Genomic DNA, 22209 nt, shown 5'->3' with positions numbered 1-22209 from the left:
AAATTTAAATCTCCAATTACTTATATATATATATATAGAGAGAGAGTATATTAAATTTGAATCTCCAATTCATCAAATTGACATAATAGTGTAAGGTCTCATTGCATTCGCATATATCTATTTAGTAGGAGAATATGTGTTTGATTATTTCTGTGTGTAAAATTTTCTTAAGTCAACAATAGTGACATACGGCAAGATTAGGGGACACTCATGGTCTCACACCTAAGACAAAAAAAAAACTCTAATTTTTCATTAAAATTTACTTCTTAAGGGTCTAAAAATTTTCAAAACTTAAAAATATAAATTCCTTCTAAATTAAAATATTTATTCTAACAGGTATAGTTCATACTTCAACCGTAATGATTTAAGTTATTCTAAGTTTCTATAATTAAAATTTTCTAACACTGTACTATATGAACTATCAATGAGGATTGAGTTTAGTGGAAGGGGTTAATTATTCATAACATGATAATTTTATTCACATTTAGTGTTCGACCATATTATGAATATAAGTGTCTTAAAGAAGAATAACAGGGGGAAATCAAATCAGAATTCAATTTCTCCCAATTTTATTTTCTAATTTAACCTCTTGAAATTTTAAATATCTAATAAAACGGAAAGTTACAAATATGGAAATGTGTTTTGTTTTGTATATGGAAAGCATAACCCTCTATAAAATGGGAACACATTTCCATTTTGTATAATACTCAACATAAAGGGGTTTCCATTAGGGCTCAGTGTATTTTTGACAGAATAAAATAATAAGTGATGCCAATAGAAATCAATTGGTGCCAATACAAAACCCTAACATGGGCCCGGCCTTAATTTTTAGGTGAGCTTATTTTTATTTTAATATATTAAATATTTAGTATTAATATTAGTTGGTTTGGTTCAACTTCTTCGCATTCAGAACGTTTCTTTCTGGTTATGCCTAGTGCTGACTTCCTCGAGTATTACATATAAGAAGAAAAAACACATTTTTTTATTAAAATATAATAAAATTTCAATTAATTTTATTTTATTTTATGTTATTATTTTTAAAATATCTTTCATTTAATTGAGGTGTTAGCTTCAATTAATCTTATCCTTGATATCAAATTCCAATAAAGGATAAGTTCGAAAAAAAATTACTTTTTAATTAAAATTGATGTAATTAAATGTAATTAACTAAGTTTCTTAGTTTATCATGTTTTTTTCTTACTCCCTCGGGTCTCGAGCATATATAGCAAAAGATTCTTGTATTTTGGTTTCAAATATAAGTAAATCTCAATTACCAATGCCTTATTTATTGAGACTACCTTCAAAATATCATTCATTTAATAAGATAAAAAAAATTATGCTTAATATCAAGTTCCAATAAAGAATAACTTAAGAAAAATGTTCAATTTTTTGTTGGGAGTCACTTCTAATGAAAATAACTAATTCCTTAATAAGTGTGAAAGAAGATGCATGTGCCAAGTTAGTTAGTGATCATTCACCTTTCTCATAGGTTTGTTATTTGATTAAAATGTGTTTTTTTGTCCTCATAAATATGAAAGTATTCAAAATTTGTATGTGTAAAATTTTTAGTGTATTTTTTATCCTTATAAAATTTAAATGTGTTGTTTTTAGCTCAAAGTAAGGTTCAAACATTAGAACCTACAACATAACTCTGTACATGATTATATAGATAATCGATGTAAAAAACATCATATTTACATTTGTTATATGTATAACTGATGTAAAATGTTATCTTTATAGGTTCGAATTTATCATGTTCAAGTTAAAAAATGATATACATTTCAATTTTATGAGAAGGAATAATATATTCAAAATTTTACATGGATAAATTCTAAATATTTTCATATTTACGAGGACGAAAAATATATTTAAACTTTAGTATTTTTGAAACACGCTTGTCCATGTCTCGAGCTTCAAGTTCTCACTCTATTTTTTAAAAATATTTGTTACATCAAAATTGCGTCTTGTTTTGTCAAAATCTTCACAACGCAGTGGTATTTTTTTTCTTAATTGTGTGTGACTTTAGTTTAGGGAGGGAAAATGGGAGGGGAAGCTTAACCTTGAATTTTAATGTTACTTAATATTTGTCTGTTTTGTTCTACAATTTTCACTCATTGTGGTTCTGGTTTTGTGATGTTGACTCTTTCTAACCTCTCGTTTTTGGAATGGTTACCTTGCATGTACTTTACTAGTGTCCTATCCCGACGATGCTCAGATTTTTTTTTAAAATAAAAAAATAAATGAGTGAAGCGTTATGACGTTCGTTGCCGTAGCTGCAATGAAAGAAGAACCGAATCAGATTCCAAAAGAAGCTTCAATTTAAAAATTTCCAAATCCCTCTCTCTCTCCTCATGTGCTAGCCATGTGCCCTCTCTTTCTCTCTCTTCCTGTAACGGAGTCTTGTTGGCCCATATCATCCTCACATGCACTCGTTGGGGGAAGCCACACCCGGCTAATTTTCCAAAAAGGGTTTGTTTTACAAACTATTTCCGCAAATGGGGCACTTTTCAAACTATTTCCTACATGGTGTCATTTTTTACGTAAAATCCATGCAAATCCTAGAAGGCATTGGCGAGTTCGGGCTGGGGATGACAGCTAGCACTGGTCTTGCCAGTGTTACTAGCAATTTGAGGTAGGTGGGACTCGCCAGTTTGACTGGCAAGTTGAGCTAGGGGAGTTCCGAGGGTTGCAGGCGCACAACAGAAGAGCAGAAGCCGTGCACATTGGACTCGCCAGTTTGACTGGCGAGTTGAGCTAGGTGAGCTCGTTTCCGAGGGTTGCAGCGTAGCAGAAGCGCAAAAGAGCAACAGTAGGGAATCGCCAGTTTGACTGGCGATTTGCTTGGAGGAAATCGCCAACTCCAATAGCAATTTGGGCTCCATAAATCCACCCTACCCCCATAGAGCATCCACACAAGAAAAACGCAGGAAAGAAGGAAGTTGTTGGTGTTGGTGTTCGAGTGAAGCTTTCCCCAGAAAGAGATCCATTTCCAGTTTTCTCACTTGGTAAGTTTGTTTAATTATTTTTTTATTTTATTTGTATTCTGATAATTAGTAGTAAATTAGGTATAGTAAATTAGTAGTATATGTTATTAGTTTTCTATCTTAAGTTAGTTTTAGTTTGAAATGATAAATTAAGTTTAGTTTGATAATTTAAGTTTTGTACGGTAGGTTTATTTTTAGTTATAGTTTTAAATGATATTAGGTTTAGTTTTAGTTTTTATTTTAAATGATATTAATTTTGTACGTTAGGTTTAGTTTTAGTTAAATATATTTAAATTTTCTATGCTAGATTAGTTTTGCATATTAGGTTTATATGATACATTGTATTAATTTTCTATTCTAGATTATGTTAGATTAGTTTTCTATGCTAGATTAGTTTTGTATATTAGATTTATATGATATTAGGTTTAGTTTTAGTTTTATATAATACATTGCATTAATTTTGTATATATATTATATTAATTTTTGTTGGTAAATATATATATTACATTATTTATTTAAATTTGTGTTTACTTAGTTTTAGTTATAAATGATAAATTATGTTATTTATTTAAATTTGTATTTACTTAGTTTTAGTTTTAAATGATAAATTATGTTATTTATTTAAATTTGTGTTTACTTAGTTTTAGTTATAAATGATAAATTATGTTATTTATAAAAATCTGTGTTTACTTAGTTTTAGTTTTAAATGGTAAATTAGGTTTAGTTTGATAATTTAAGTTATTTAGTGTAGGTTTAGTTTTAGTTTTAGTTTTAAAAGATATTAGTTTTAGTTATAGTTTTAAATGATATTAGTTTTAGTTTTAGTTACAAATATTTAAATTTTCTATGCTAGGTTAGTTATATAATACCTTGTATTAATTTTGTATATATATTATATAAATTTTTGGTCCCAAATATATATATATATATATATATATATATAATGTTATTTTTTTAAATTTTTTTTTGCATGTAATTTAATTTATTTATGCAATATATTTAAATAATGTTTTATATATTTAAATTTTGTTATAATATATTTTGTTATTTATTCAAATTTTAATTATGTGGGATATATATTTAATTATTTTATTGTAAATGTAGTTAATTTTTTTTCTTTACAACTAATGTATAAATTATTTTGTGAATTTATTATATTATATTTTATTTTGCAGTATCAATGGCATGTTCGTCGTCATGTTCATCAAATATTAAAATTAAGTCTAGCCTGATCGATGATGACGTATTATGGATGCAAGCTAAACATGTTTCAGAACATGTTTGGAATGGAAAAGAAGACCGGAAATTACACATCAGACGAGTTGTCCCCACATATCAAGGGGAAAAAGAAATACCAGAGGAAATTATTCCTCTTCTTCGACAATGTGGTTTTTATTGGATAATGAAGATGAGTTACCTAAAAATAAATGCTTCATTAATTACTGTCTTGATTGAAAGATGGAGGCCCGAAACACATACGTTTCACATGAGATGCGGAGAGTGTACGATTACTCTTCAAGATGTCTCAGTATTATTAGGTCTGCGTGTTGATGGGGCACCATTAATTGGTCAAACTAATCTTGATTGGGCTGAATTATGTGAAGAATTGTTGGGAGTCAGACCACAGGAAGGTGAACTTCAAGGCAGTGTGGTTAAATTAAGCTGGTTGGCTCACCATTTTTCACAAATAAATAACCATGACGGTAACGTAGAACAACTACAAAGGTTTACCCGTGCATGGATCCTTAGATTCATAGGAGGAGTCCTATTTGTTGACAAAAGCAGCAACTGTTGGATCGAGTGGCCTCAGAATAATTAAGAATTGGGGGTTGAATTAATTATTCCTAAACCTTTACTAATTAAAAATTTACTCTTTTAAGGCTTTTACTTATGTTGTTAAGAGAATACGGAGTAGAAGAGAAACTTAACAGAAAGTAAAAGCGGAAATTAAATGCACAACGGAAAGTAAAAGAGTAGGGAAGAAGGAAACAAACACACAAGAGTTTTTATATTGGTTCGGCAACAACCCGTGCCTACATCTAGTCCCCAAGCGACCTGCGGTCCTTGAGATTTCTTTCAACCTTGTAAAAATCCTTTTACAAGCAAAGATCCACAAGGGATGTACCCTCCCTTTTTCTCTTTGAACCTAGTGGATGTACCCTCCACTAGAACTGATCCACAAGAGATGTACCCTTTCTTGTTCTCAGTCAAACCCAAGTAGATGTACCCTCACTTGTACCACAAAGGATGTACCCTCCAATGTGTTGAGACAAAGATCTCAGGCTGTTAAACCTTTGATACTTTGTGAATGGGGATACAAAAGAATTCTCAGGCGGTTAGTCCTTTGAACACTTTTGTATTAGGGAATGAGAAGAATCAAAAGAATTCTCAGACTGTGTCGTTTTGAATTCTTTGACAAGGGAGAAGGGAGACATAAAAGAATTCAGGCGGTTAGTCCTTTGATCTTTTGGAAAAGGGAGAAGAGAGACACAAAAAGAATTCAGGCGGTTAGTCCTTGGCGAATTCTTTTTGGCAAAGGGAGAAGAGAATGAAAAGATGAATAACACAAGTTTTCAAGGTTTGGAAAACCAGAAAACTTCAGAAAGCTTTTGGTACAAAGAAGAAGAAGAAGTTCAAAGAGATTTAAGGCTTGTAAAGGATTGTATGAATAAGTGTTCAAGATTATTGAAATGAAAAACAAAGCCTTGCTTTTATAGACTCTTCATGTCTGGTCAAGAAGACCATTTAGAAGAGTTATAACTTTTAGAAAAACTTTAAAATCAATTTGAAAAAGTCAAAACCTTTTTGAAGAGTTACATCTTTTGATTTATCAGAAACAGTCACTGGTAATCGATTACCAAATTAGTGTAATCGATTACACAAAGCTTTTGTGTGAAAGGATGTGACTCTTCACTTTTGAATTTGAATTTCAACGTTCAAAGGCACTGATAATCGATTACCAAAACACTGTAATCGATTACAACTTTTTGAAAATAATTGGAACGTTGTAAATTCAATTTGAAAACTTTATCAAAATAATTTTGCTACTGGTAATCGATTACAACAATTTGGTAATCGGTTACTAGAGAGTAAAAACTCTTTGGTAAAGGGTTTTGTCAAAAAATCATGTGCTATTCAAAGTTTTGAAAAACTTTTTAATACTTATCTTGATTGAGTCTTCTCTTCATTCTTGAATCTTGATCTTGATTCTTGAGATTTTGAACCTTGAATCTTGATTCTAGATTTTCTTCTTGAGTCTTGAATTTTTCTTGATTCACTTGAGTTGTTCTTTGATTGATCTTTGAGCTTTTTGTCATCACCTTTGTCATCATCTTTTGTTATCATCATTGTTATCATCAAAACATCTTTGAATCATTCTTGATTCACCATGAAGCTTTGCTTGCTTCTACAGCAGCAAAGTTTCCCTAAGGTACCTACAATTTTTACGTGACTTTGAACAGTGCAGCACATATGCATGGGGACCTGCCGTGCATCTTAATCCAAATGTAGGCATGGGAACGATGCACGACTTTGGCTCCAAAGAGGACTTCTCCCGTAATAAAAAATAAATCACTCGGACACAAGTTACTTATTTTAAAAATAAGATTTCATTTGAAAATAATTAATAATGTAACGCGAGTCCACTGATGATTTCATATTTTTTTAGGTGGTTGCAACGTGGAAATCAGCATATTGGCAATGATGATCTAATAGTTTTTTGTTGCAAATTGGATATCATGAAACGACATGAGGTAAGAAGATCGTAATGTATTCGTTAAACAATAAATACAATGTCATGTTTAAGTGAAAATTAACAATTGTGTTATTGTATGCAGTTTCTGTGGGAGCCTTACACAGCAACTGTTATGTCATCGTTGCCTTCAATTTGTTTGGTTTGTAGTGTAGCGTAGTGCGCGGTGGTGCCACTCATTTGTTTCCATGTTGTTGAGTGGCACCAACCCGATAGAGTGTTGCGACAATTTGGAATGCAACAACCTATTCCCGAGTGTCCTTCGCAACCACTGAATATCCATGGCCTTACGCTGAAAGGCAAACAAGCTGAAAATTGGTTCCAGCTGTTGGCCCCAATGATCAGTTAATGGAACAATCGAGCTGAGTTTAGGGTCGACGTTTATCCTCGACAGGAGGGCCTATTGAGTTTTAACTCTGACTGCATGGTCTGGTATAGGCGAAAAACGAAGATGTTTGTCGACCCAAAGAATGCAAACACAGCTACATTGGTATTTATTTCTTTTGGAATATTTAACTTAATGCAAACACAACTACATTAGTATTTATTTCTTTTTGAATATTTAACTTCAATTTATTTTTTAAAGCATGGGCATTAATTTCCTGACCCTAATAATTACAGGCTGAAGTTGCAGAGACATTACAGTATATGGTGTCACCATAAGGGAGGAACACATGGACAGTTGATGATCTCGTGCCTTATGTGGAGAAGATAACGATTTTATCAGAAGAGCAAGAGAGAATCACTGAGCCTGTGGCACATGGTCCAACATCAAAGCGTCAATTTCCACCACAAGAGTTTCACATGCTTCAGTCAAGTGTTGAAACTCGAGGTTTTGACAGACGAAGGAAGGCTGTTGAAGCACAAGAATTTTCCCAACAGATTGAGGAGTGTGGCCATGGAATGTATTACACGCCACCAACATTTTCTCAGTATCATTCACAGATGTATCAGTATCCGTTTGAAGGTCATCGCACAGATATGTCTGCAAGCGAACATTCGTTTGGTGGTGTTGCGGAAACACATCCTCATTTTTCATGGCCGACTATGACCCCTTCACAGCAACATGATGCCCCAATGACAACACCTAACGCCCCATTAGCTCCGCAATGAAATGTACCCGGAGCAATACCTGATATGGGTGACTTATTAGGTGTTGATTTGTGTTAGGAGTTTTCTGCTGAGGCTGAGCAAGTAGAAGCAGGGAGACATCGCGGCAGAAGAAATCCTGATCGCCAAGTGCGAAGATGGGATAGACCATGTGGCACATCCTCACGTCACCATGGACATCATAATGAATGATTTTTATGTCTCTGTTTAAATTTGTTGTTATATGTTTGTGATTTGAATTTGACACTTAATCTATCGTATGTCATTTATTAAGGCTTACTAATGGTTACAGTTTATGTCGCGCATCTAACTATAATAATAAATAAAGTTTTAAAAAAATATAACAACGAAAATAACTATTGGTACTAACTAACGATGAAGGGTATTAGGATTTAGGGTTTATGTATTATGGTTTAGGGTTTATGTATTACTGTTTATGGTTTAGGGTTTGTGGGCTATGGTTTGGGGATTAGGGTTTAGGGTTTGGGGTTTGGGGTTTAGGGTTTAGGGTTTGGGTTTAGGGTTTATGGCTTGTTGTTTAGGGTTTGGGAATTAGAGTTTAGGGTTTAGGTTTTAGGGTTTATGTTTTAGGGTTTGGGGTTTAGGGTTTGGTGATTATGGTTTAGGGATTGAGGTAAGGGTCTGGGGTTTAGGGTTTGTGGTTTGGGGTTTGGGGTTTGGGGTTTGGGGATTAGGGATTAGGGTTTAGAGTGTAGGGTTTAGGTTTGGGGTTTTGGGATTAGGGTTTGGGTTTGGGGTTTAGGGTTTAGGGTTTAGGGTTTAAAAAAGTAATTTTTAAAAAATAGCTAAAGTTCACAAGCCAAAATAAGTAATGTTTTTAACTAATGAATTCATTGAACCCCACAAATTAAATACATTGAATAGAACTTAAAGCAATAGAAGTCACTCGAGTAACATGCATAAATAAATTAAATGAACATCTCCCAGGCTCATATTGCATTGGACAACGATGCCTTTTATGTCCTTCTACTCCACATCTACTACATTTTTGTCGGTGCTTAGATGATTCGACGCAATCCATCTCATTCCTTATCCTTGCTAATTTTGGCCGACCTTTCGCACGAATTGTAGTTGGGTCAGGGATAAGTGTCCATGCGTCATTAGAAGGAGGAATAGTCGCTTCATTCCCAAGAGGCCACCATTGTGCAGAGTAAGCTTTTAAGATGTGCTCATTTGTGTAAACAACATCTATATATTGGTAGTAGTTCATGCTCACGTAACCACAAGCTGCAATAATGTGTGAACATGGATAATGGAGTGCAAAATACCTTTCGCATTGACAATAATGACCATTCAAGTTAATTGCCCACTTTTGTCTGCCACGTTGCGTAATAGGATTGAAGGTCTCATCTACTTCAATCCTTGTGGAGTGGATATCATACACGCGAACGATGTGCGAACAAGCTTCTTCTTGATTTTTTCTAAGTTCTTTAACAAGCTTAGAACAATATACTTGTCCTTCATTTAACTGTCTTTGGGCTTGGCGACCACGATCAACAAAGTACTTTCGACACCTACTATATGTTGATTTGACCAATGTTGTTATCGGTATGTTGCGGCAATCCTTCAATACCTTATTTATACATTCTGAGAGGTTCGTTGTCATGTGGCCATATCGACATCCTTCTCTATCATAAGCAATGGTCCACTTTTCCTTTGAAATGCGAGCAATCCATGTTGCTATGGCTGGACTCAGTTGACGGAATTTTTCTAAATTTTGATAAAAATAATATGCTTGCAAGGAGTGTAGCCTGCATGAAATTAGTTAGCAACAATAATTTGAAGTATACATGAAAGTTAAATTAAGGTGATCATGATAAATGAAATCTTACCCAATTTCTTCAACATTTCTTTTTGTTTGGCATTATTGAATTTGCGATTGAAATTACTTGCTATGTGTCGGACGTAGTAAACATGATAACCGTAGGGAGGTTGCCAACCAAGTGCTTCGTTAGCCACAGCAGACTTTATACTCACGTGACGATCAGATATGAGACAAATACCATTTTTATCTGTGATGTGTTCACGCAAGTGTGCCAAAAACCATGACCATGTTGTTAACGTCTCACCTTCGACCACAGAGAATGCTAGAGGAAGAACACCACCATTTCCATCCTGTGATGTGGCCATTAAGAGGGTCCCCCAATATTTTCCGTACAAAAGTGTGCCATCAACTTGTATGATTGGCTTACAAAACTTGAAAGCCTCCTTACATTGACCAAAAGTCCAAAACACTCTATGAAACTAATGGTGTTCGCGACTAACTGTGTTCCCAACAATAAAATCGTCATGTAGTATTTGAAAATATGATCCAGGAGAATGATTTTGCATGTGTGTTAGCCACGATGAAAGTTTCGCATATGACTCTTCCCAATCGCCATATTCAAGTGCAATGGCTTTTTGCTTCGCCAACCAAGCTTTTTTGTACGACACCTTGTAGGCAAATTCACTGTTAATCCTCTCTTGAATCAAAGAAACTTTTATTGATGGATCTTCTCTGATCATGCCTGTTAATAGAATAACAAAATTAAAATGACAATTAACACAAAAGTAGCATAATATGAACATTAAATACGTACCTACTACACAAGTGGCAATTAAATCATAATCAAGCTTCTCGTGATCTTGTGTCATGGTCATATTGAGACATGTGTGTGGTTCACCCCATTGTGTGACTTTCCATGAATCAGTTTTTTTAGATAAAATTGTCCTTATATAGAACAGGCAAGGACACTCTGCGCTTTTATTCAAGCAACAAACAACATACTTGTTCGATTTGCTTTCAACAACTTTGAAAGTTTGATGCACCTTCATAACATATTGTTTTAATGCATTTTTTACCGCATCCTTAGTATCAAAATCCATGCCAACATATAATTCTTGTCCAACATTCAAACTCGATGGCATCTCCAAACCACAAATGTCTTCCTCATCAGGATGACTCCAGTTGATATTGTTATAATGTAAAACATCATTCCAAAATGGATTTTCAATTCCTTGTACACCTAATAGTTACAAAAAAATTCAAATCATACTTATTTAACAATTCTTAATTAATAAATTCAAATCATACACCTATTTTTTTAATTAATAAATTATACCTTCTGCTGGGTGAACAATTCTTACTGGTTGAATAATGTCGGCGACTTCATCGTCTGTATCAGATATACCATCAACACTATCATCTTCGTCTAAAGACTCTTCAACGTATGAGTTAGACACAAGATAATCATCATCATCATCTTCATCAACATGTAAGTTGTTCACATTTGTTGGCGATTGCGCCTCATTATTAGATAAATTATTTCCGCATGATGTAAGAGAATTTGCGAAATGAAACATAGAACCACCAACCACATCCTTTTCTATGTACAATTCCAAAACTGACATTTGATTTTGTTGTTGAAAACTTTCGAGCATGGTTTCAACATCTTCGTCATCACAAATTTGCAAAGCAACATATTTTCTAGAAACTAAAAATCTACAACTGATAGCAGAAATAATTTTATTATTTTGTAACTTTACCTTATCTCCAATTTTTTTTTTCAAAGCATTGAAACTAATTCCACGTTTAATCTGAATCGCTTTTTTACTGCCTTCAAATATTACACCATCATTCTCTTCATATACCCTTGCATTGAAATACAACATTTTTATAATTGAATTCATCATGTACCTACAAAAACACTATTGTTAATAATTAATCATAATAATAATAAATTCAAAATAAATAAATCTAATCACAAAATCCCTCTTTACTTAAAACTTCACATTAAAACTTTATTTTAAATTAAAATTATTAACTTCAATTAAATATCACAAAAAAGACTTAAAACAGTTGAACGATTTCAACGTACTAATTTTAAAAGAAAAATAATCCATCAACGAATCAAAAGGTAGTAATTAATCTTAATAATAATAACTTAAAAAAAAAAAGCAACAACAACCTAATCTAATTAAAAAAAAAATACTACACACTTCATATTGGAAATTTTCTCCACACTCAAAATACTTACTTCAAATAAATATGATGCCAAATAAATTTTTGATTTTAAACAAGTTTGAAGTTCAAGGCTCATACATTTTTAACACACACAAACAAACCATAAACACCCCAACCTAATCTAATTCAAAAAATACTACAACTTCATATTTAAAAAATTTACCATACTCAAAATAATTACTTCAAATAAATATTATGCCACAAATTTTCTTGATTTTAAACACACTTCAAAGAAGGCTCATAAATTTTTAAGACAGTAGCACAACATCAACACTAACACCAACCTAATATAATTATAAAATGACTATAAACTTCATATTCAAAACAATTTTTTGACTCTAGATATTTTCTTCACATAAATATGATGAGATAATTGTTTTTTTAAAATAGACTTATACTTCAACCTTCACAAATTTAATTTAAAAAAATGCAACTTAATTAAAAAAAATTATAATAAAAATTTCACATACAAACTTTTTTCCGGCGTAAAAAATATTACTTCATAAAAACTACTTTCACGCCACACACATTTCGTTAAGAACTTCATACCTTAAGGCTGACTTCAAGAACAAAAGGTTTAGCAATGACAAAAATTGGATAGCAAGCAATTCGAAAAACTGAGCAATTGAGCAATGTTTAAAAAACGCACAACAAATGTGGAACGAGTGAGCCTATTTAAAGCTGATGATCTCGCCTCTGGAAATGGCTATTCAAAGAGTAAATCGCCAGTGCTACTGGCAGTTCCAAATAAAGCACAATTCGCCAGTCCCACTGGCAATTCCCAACTTGAAAAAGTTGTCTCGTGCCTACAACCCTAGCCAGCTTACCTACCTCAACTCACTAGTCAAACTGGCGAGTCCCATGGAGCTCAAATCGCCAGTGACAATGGCGAGACCAGTGCCACATGTCAAAGGCTAGCCAAACTCGCCAATGGCTTCTGCGAGTTGCATGCTTTTTACGTAAATAACAGCCCCATGCAGGAAATAGTTTCAAAAGAGCCCCATATCGGGAATTAGTTTTGAAAAGGAGCCTATGTTGGGAAATTGGCCGCCACAACTAGCCTCACCAAATAAAATGGTGATCAAATCTTCAATACTTTCACTATTACTTTCTTATCTATATTATCACTTTCTAAGGTACAAACTATCAGTACACTTCCTTTTTTCTAACAAACCCATGACCACAAATTTCTTGAAAAATCTTATAAATTCAAAAGGTTCATGAGACTGCATTCATCCAATTCTAATAGTAAATAACAGGAATAAAGGCCCATGGTTAAGAAATATTCAATCAGTATAAGTTATTACAACAACAAACCTTGTATAGCTTCTTCCCAGAACCAAAACCTTTACTCTAAATTTGAAGAACAACAAGCAACTGCGTATATCAATATAGCTTTTGTTCCTTAACTGGCCCTGTGCAATTTGAATTTTAGCTTTTGTTCGCAACAAATCACCTTGATCCCATATACCGAAAACCTCCTTTCAGCAAAAGATCTAGAAGCACCGAAAACCTCCTTTCACCGTTGCACCCCACCGCAACACTCCGGCACTGACTGCATCACAGCAAGAAGCCAAGAAGCATGAACCAAATAAGTAAAGTAGCTGCAACACTCGAACATAAGCAGAACTTGAACAAGGCAAACAGAGTCTACCCAAATAAGTAGCTGCAGCACCAGCACGACGCCGTTTCGGGTTTTCGTAAACCCGCGGACATGTAGCAAACTCGCGAGTCTTCCCAAACTCGCTGGAGTCTGTGCTAAATCGGACGAGTCTACTCCATTTTCGATTCTACTTCCGATTTAACTCGCCGAACCTTAGTGGAATCGTAAAATCATACGATCCTATGATTTAAAACGCGATTTTAACTACCATGCTGCTAGTGGTTCACTGAAAGCCGCACTGATGAACTCCACATAAGAAAGATCACAAATGGTAGAGCGAAAAAGGTGTGGGATGGTGTTGGTTTTCCGGTTTAATGTAAAAAAGAGAAGAGGTAATCGCGTAAATAAAGAGGAAGAAGCTTCTTATAAAAGACTCTTGGCTGGGGAGAAGAATAAATCCGTAAGAAAAAGACGCCTTCTGTTTCTCAGTAGCTGAAAGCCTACAACACAAGAAAAAATGAATTAGATTCCAAAAAAAGCTTCTATTTGAACAACGTAACCCACCCTTGGAGTGCCAGCAAAGGAAAAACTGTATCTAATCTATAATAGATTACAGTCTAACGGACACGACACAACAAAAGGATGAAAGGACAAATCCTCAATTTATTTCTTGTCTCTTCTGGGTTTAGAAAAATGAAAGCCCAAAATCCATGACAATTATGGAAGGGAAGGGGCAAAACGAAAAATACATTGCTAAATTCACACCAAAAGAGGCTTGATTGTGCATTCGCATGGGTCATTATGTACTTTTTTATTTAAGTTAAATTACTCATTTGGTCCTTATAGTTTTACGATTCTTATCTTTTTGGTCCTTATGATTTGGAAGTAGTTTTTTAGTCTCTATAGTTTACATTTTAATTTTCTTTTAGTCCTTTTAGTTTTGAAAGTGACTTTTTTAGTTCTTATAATTTGTATTTTAATTCTCTTTTAGTCCCTATAGTTTGAAAGTGATTTTTTTAGTCCCTATATTTTATATCTTAATTCCATTTTAGTCCTTACCATCAAAATATGAGTAATATTATCAATTACAATTAACTACAAAAATATTAGCAAGTAATTTGTAACTAATTTATCGTAAGATAATTTGTAGTAAAAAATAATTGATAATTTATAACTAATTTGTAGCTAATTATTTTTATATATTTTTTTGTAGTAAGGACTAAAAGGTAATTAAATTACAAATTATAGGGACTAAAAATATCATTTTCAAACTGTAGGGAATAAAACATAATTAAAATATAAACTATAAGGACTAAAAAAACACTTTTAAACTACAAGGACTAAAAGAGAATTAAAATGTAAACTATAGGACTAAAAAAACCACTTTCAAACTATAGGGATTAAAAATGTAAGAATAATGAAACTATAGGAATCAAATGAGTAATTTAACATTTTATTTATTTTAAAAATATAATACAATAATTATTATTATTTTGAAATTAAATAGATTTATACTTTTGTTGGACAAAGGTAAGATGTGTGTTTAATGATAATAATACGGTAAGACGAAAAACCTTTTGCGGAAAAACAAATACAATACGAATTTATATATTACATATCAACATAAGATCATGAAATAATTCACTCATATTAGTACATTAGTTAATGGACACATTTTGAATAGCAACCACACCTGAAAAAATGCGATTAAGGAAACAAACATGAAGAAAATATTGCTTCTCCTTCCCATAACAATTATCATGTAAGAGAAAAAAATTATTTTAAAATAATTGTCATTTTAATTTTTCAATGTAACATTAATTATGTTTGTTTACTTATGTCCCTTATAATATTAATTGCAAAAAAATAATTATAACTGAATTAACGATGATATAAATTATAAAGCTAACTTTGTAAAACTATCATTTTCTTTCATCTATTTGTTATTTTTTGTTTATATGTGTAAAATAAGTTAGGACAACCATTATTTTGGGATAGGGAGAGTGTATAAATATATTTAATATAAATTGTATAATAATTCGTGCACACTAGTTCTGAGAACCAAAGAATTGAGTCTTTTGATTCTAGGAATCACTAAATTGTGTTTGTTATATTTATTTGAATGTGTTGAGATGTTTATTTAAATATTTTGTTTATTCAAAATGTCATGAATTATGATTCTTTTAATTTGATTTTTATTGGAGTATATATACATATATAATCTTATTTCTTCTTCTTCTTCTTCTTCTTCTTCTTCTTCTTCTTCTATTTTTCAATGATTTTCAAAGGGTCTATGAGCTCATATTTCATGCAATGACACCATCAATTATTGTTATTGGTGATCATTTGTCTTAATTCTAGTTTTAATTAGGTATAATGACACCATTAATTGTTGTTATTGGTGATCATTTCTCACTTGTATAACCAACTTGATGTCATTCCTATTTATGAGCTGCACATTTTCTAATAAAAAACAAACCTTAGAATTGAATTTTAATCACCTTCTAAAATGTGAGAGTGAATCTCCTTAGTTACTTGAGTGATTCAAGAAATTGGTTTATCAAGGAACACCACCTTGTGTGTGACACCAATTCCGGAGGAGTGATTCTTCCAACCACCTTCTTCATTCTCCTTATCCATTCCATTTTCTGAATTTCATACAAAAAAAAAAACCTTTGAAGATCCATCCTCAACCCTTGTGCAAATGGGTTTACATCACAAGGGTCTGTCAATCCCGTTGAAACTTGATGACATGGGCTGATCCACATGGGCTTTATTGGGCTTATAACATGGTTAGGGGTAACAGGACTATGAAAGAAAGGATTAGAGAGGCTCAAAGAGTGTTTGAGGGTTATATTGAGTAAAAACCTCAAGAGCGTTGCTTTTACCTTTTGGGCTGGGCTCTACTCCTTTTGTCTCATACATTAATATTTCATTGCACTTTTGTGCCTTTCTTGTAGAATTTGGAGATCTTTTGTCTCTCTTTTTTTCTTCACTCGCCTTTGGCGAATTTTATTTCCTATCTTTTTTATTGTTGTACAACTTCATGCATGCATTATTTGCATTGCTCTTCTCGCTAGTTTAGCAATGGTTCCTACTTAGGATTTCTATGTTACTTTTGCTATTTTTCTTTGTTGTTGTTTTTAGAAAATGAATATGCTTTGGCTTGGAGGGGGTAGCAAAGGATAAACTAGTGTTTGGGATGTTGAAACATGGCCATGTGTCATTTCAAATTTTGACTTAGATCCTTTTATAGTTTGAATTTTGGGATACAACCTTAATAACATGCCTCTGATTATTTTTATTTTATTTTATATCAACCCTAATTTTTGCTTAGGCCACTCTTTTGGGTTTTCAACCTACCGGGTGAGAACTTCTAATTTGCCCCTAGGTTCGCTTGAGGCTTATGCATGGTGCTTTTCATTGCCCCAGTGTAGGGCTCTGAGGTATCTATTGTTGTCTTTTGTCATGACCTTGTAGCAAGGAAAAATGGAAGAAATTATGCAGATCCTCGAAAATGAATTTTCAAGGACGAGAAATATTTAAAAGATTTTTCAATTGACCGATTAAGCCGAACGAATCTTGTTCTTGACAACTCACTTTTCTCTCAAAATGAAAACTTTTCAGAATGATAAAATGAGGTCGCATGAACGTCTGTACTTTTTGATTTGAAACACAGTCAATCCAACATTTTTTTTTATTTTTTTACTTTACTCATCATTTACGGCATCCTCACCAAACGTGGAGAATGAGCAATTTCAGATTGAACAGACTTGGAGATCAACTCAAGAGCATAGGTCACTTGAGCAAACAAAACAACGGCTTACACTCACATTCTAGTGGAAGTTAAATAAGCGAGGATGCAATTGTGAGAGAATGAGAGACAAGGACATCAAATGTATCCATATTATTAGCACTGCGACTGTTGTTTACAGTAATGGCATAAACTTGAAAATCCTAATGAGTCAATGGAGACATCTAACAACAACCTTCAATTTGTCCCATGCATAGTGTCGCTTACCAACGTCCGAATTCACAAGCGATTATCCTCCTCAAAGTTTAGCAAGCCCGCATCAATTAGACTTTGTACCATATGTTTCAAGGTCATACAATGCTCAATGGAATGCCCCGAGACTCCTCCATGATAATCACATGTTGCGTGTTGGATCGAGTGGCCTCAGAATAATTAAGAAGGGGGGGGGGTTGAATTAATTATTCCTAAAACTTTACCAATTAAAATTACTCTTTTAAGGCTTTTACTTTTGTTGTTAAGAGAATATGGAGTAGAAGAGAAACTTAACAGAAAGTAAAAGCGAAAATTAAATGCACAACAGAAAGTAAAAGAGTAGGGAAGAAGGAAATAAACACACAAGAGCTTTTATACTGGTTCGGAAACAACCCGTGCCTACCTTCAATCCCCAAGCGACCTGCGGTCCTTGAGATTTCTTTCAACCTTGTAAAAATCCTTTTACAAGCAAAGATCCACAAGGGATGTACCCTCCCTTGTTCTCTTTGAACCTAGTGGATGTACCCTCCTCTAGAACTGATCCACAAGAGATGTACCCTCGCTTGTTCTCAGTCAAACCCAAGTAGATGAACCCTCTACTTGTACCACAAAGGATGTACCCTCCAATGTGTTAAGACAAAGATCTCAGGCTGTTACACCTTTGATACTTTGTGAATGGGGATACAAAAGAATTCCCAGGCGGTTAAACCTTTGAACGCTTTTGTATTAGGGAATGGGAAGAATCAAAAGAATTCTCAGACTGTGTTGTTTTGAATTCTTTGACAAGGGAGAAGGGAGACACAAAAGAATTCAGGCGGTTAGTCCTTTGTTCTTTTGGAAAAGAGAGAAGAGAGACAAAAAGAATTCAGGCGGTTAGTCCTTGGCGAATTCTTTTTGGCAAAGGGAGAAGAGAATGAAAAGATGAATAGCACAAGTTTTCAAGGTTTAGAAAACCAGAAAACTTCATAAAGCTTTTGGTACAAAAGAAGAAGAAGAAGAACTTCAAAGAGATTTCAAGGCTTGTAAAGGATTGATTGGAAAAGCAAAAGTATTCAAGATTGTTGTTAGAAAGATTGATTGGAAAATGAAAAACAAAGCCTTGCTTTTATAGACTCTTCATGTCTGGTCAAGAAGGTCATTCAGAAGAGTTATAACTTTTAGAAAAACTTAAAACCCATTTGAAAAAGTCAAAACCTTTTTGAAGAGTTACATCTATAGATTTTTCAGAAACAAACACTGGTAATCGATTACCAAATATGTGTAATCGATTACACAAAGCTTTTGAGTGAGACAATGTGACTCTTCACTTTTAAATTTGAATTTCAACGTTCAAGGACACTGGTAATTGATTACCAAAACATTGTAATCGATTACAGCCTTTTGAAAATATTTGGAACATTGTAAATTCAGTTTGAAAACTTTTTCAAACTCATTCGATTACCAGAGAGTAAAAACTCTTTTGTAAAGATTTTGTCAAAAACTCATGTGCTATTCAAAGTTTTGAAAAACTTTTTAATACTTATCTTGATTGAGTCCTTTCTTTATTCTTGAATCTTGAGTCTTGAATCTTGATCTTGATTCTTGAGATCTTGAATCTTGATTCTTGTTTGTAGGCTTTCTTCTTGAGTCTTGAACTCTTGACTTGTTCTTGATTCACTTGAGATGTTCTTTGATTCACTTGAGTTGTTCTTTGATCTTTTGAGCTTTTTGTTCATCACCTTTGTCATCATCTTTTGTTGTCATCATTGTTATCATCAAAACACCTTTGAATCATTGTTGATTCATCATGAAGCTTTGCTTCCACAATCTCCCCCTTTTTGATGATGACAACTTCTGAAATCAAGAAACACACATACACTTTTTCCTAGTCGATCACTCTCATAAATTCTCCCCCTTTGTTTTTGAATTTATGCTTATCTTAAAAATAAGTTGATTACTCATGTGAATTTTTGATTTAATCCCATTTCTGTCCCCCTTTGGCATCAACAAAAAGCCAAAGTGCGTATCAAATAAATTTAATTTAAACATCCATACAATGTTCATAAAAAATATCAACCAAACCATGAAGCAAGAAACAAGAACCATGAAACCATGAAGCAAACAACCATGCATAGATAAATTATAAACTCCACATAGTCAAATAACATACTTAATATTTGTTCAAACATACCATGCAAATAGGGAAATAGTAAATTGTTCAAATACTATAGTAATATAGAGATTTATTTTGATAAGTCACTAACATCTATTAGTCCTAATTCTCTTCTTATGTTATAGAAGGTATCTTTACTTAGTGGTTTTGTAAAGATGTCTGCAAGTTGATTTTTAGTATCTACAAATTCTAAAACAACATCACCTTTTAAAACATGATCTCTAATAAAATGATGCCTAATTTCTATATGCTTGGTTCTAGAATGAAGAACTGGATTCTTAGATATGTTTATGGCACTTGTGTTGTCACATTTTATGGGAATGTGATCTAATACTATTCCATAGTCAGATAGTTGTTGTTTCATCCACAAAATTTGTGCACAACAACTACCAGCAGAAATATATTCTGCTTCTGCTGTGGATAAAGCTACACTATTTTGTTTCTTGCTATTCCAAGAAACAAGTGCAGACCCTATGAATTGACATGTACCACTAGTACTCTTCCTATCTGTTTTTTATCCAACAAAGTCTGAATCTGAGTATCCTACTAGGTTACATAAAGAATTCTTAGGATACCATAATCCTAAACTAACTGTTCCTAATAGATATCTTATGATTCTTTTTACTCCCAATAAATGTGAAAACTTTGGATTTGATTGAAATCTGGCACACATGCATACACTAAACATAATATCTGGCCTACTTGCAGATAAGTAAAGTAGAGATCCAATCATACCTCTGTATTGCTTCGGATCAACAGGTTGTCCAGATTCATCTTTATCAAGATAACAACTTGTATTCATAGGAGTAGCCAAGTGTTTTGAGTTTTCCATTCCAAATCTCTTAATGAGTTCTTTGCAATACTTTGCTTGATTGACGAAGATCCCATCATTTGTTTGTTTGATTTGTAATCCAAGAAAGTAATTTAACTCACCCATCATGGACATCTCAAACTCACTTTGCATATCAATAGAAAACTCCTTGCACAAAGATTCATTAGTAGATCCAAAAATTATATCATCAACATAAATTTGTACTAACAAGATATCATTATCCTTCTTTTTTATGAATAAGGTAGTATCTACTTTTCCTCTAGTAAAATTCTTTTCTAATTGGAATTTACTTAATCTTTCATACCAAGCCCTAGGTGCTTGTTTTAGGCCATAAAGTGCCTTCTTTAATCTATAGACATGGTCTAGTTTTTGTGAATCTTCAAACCCAGGAGGTTATTCCACATATACCTCCTCCTGAATCAGACCATTTAAGAAAGCACTTTTGACATCCATTTGATATAGTTTAAAATTCATAATAGATGCATATGCTAATAACATCCTAATTGCTTCTAATCTAGCTACAGGTGCAAAAGTTTCTTCATAGTCTATACCTTCTTCTTGGTTATATCCTTTTGCTACAAGTCTAGCTTTATTCCTAATTACTATACCATTTTCATCCAATTTATTTCTAAATACCCATTTAGTTCCTATGATTGGATAATCTGAAGGTTTTTCTACTAATTCCCATACATCATTTCTTTCAAATTGATTTAATTCTTCTTGCATAGCTACTATCCAATGGTCATCTATAATAGCTTCTTTAAAGTTTTTAGGTTCTATTAATGAAACAAATGCCATATTATTGCATAAATCTTTAAGAGAATGTCTAGTTGTTACCCCTTTTGAGATATCACCGATGATGTTATCAAGAGGATGATTTCTCAAAGTTTTCCATTCTTTAGGAAGATTATCATTTCATGTGTTGTGTCATCTTGATCATCCTTGTCTTCATCATCTCTCTTTCTTTTCAGATTTCTTTCTTCATTTTGAGTATCTTCCAAAGTATCTGTAATATCATCAACAAACTCCTTTCTCGGGGAGGTAATGTTAGTTTCATCAAAAGTAACATGTATTGATTCCTCAATTGTCATAGTTCTTTTGTTGTATATTCTAAATGCTTTACTATGTAAGGAATACCCAAGGAAGATACCCTCATCTACCTTGGCATCAAACTTTCCTAGACTTTCTTTACCATTGTTTAGAACAAAACATTTACATCCAAAAACATGCAAATGTGCAATATTTGGTTTTCTATTGTTAAAAAGTTCATATGGGGTTTTCTTAAGAATAGGTCTAATTAAGGCTCTGTTCATAATATAACATGCGGTGTTAACCGCTTCTGCCCAAAAGTATTTTGGAAGAGGTGTGTCATTTAAAAGAGTTCTAGCAATTTCTTCTAGGGCTCTATTTTTCCTTTCTACTACTCCATTTTGTTGGGGTGTCCTGGGTGCAGAAAAATTGTGTTCTATACCATACTCATCACAAAACATTTCAAAATCATTGTTTTCAAATTCTCCTCCATGATCACTTCTGATGGAGATGATTTTGAGATTCTTTTTGTTTTGAATAACTTTGGCAAGTCTTCTAAATGCATGAAATGCATCATTCTTATGAGTAAGAAATAAAGTCCAAGTATATCTAGAATAATAATCAACAATTACTAATGCATAGTAACTTCCACCAAAACTCATGACCCTAGATGGTCCAAACAAATCCATGTGTAATAATTGCAATGGTTGAGTGGTAG

Source organism: Glycine max, chromosome 9 (assembly GCF_000004515.6).
Source record: "Glycine max cultivar Williams 82 chromosome 9, Glycine_max_v4.0, whole genome shotgun sequence".
Classification (NCBI taxonomy): domain Eukaryota; kingdom Viridiplantae; phylum Streptophyta; class Magnoliopsida; order Fabales; family Fabaceae; genus Glycine; species Glycine max.
Note: the sequence above shows the minus strand (reverse complement) of the source record.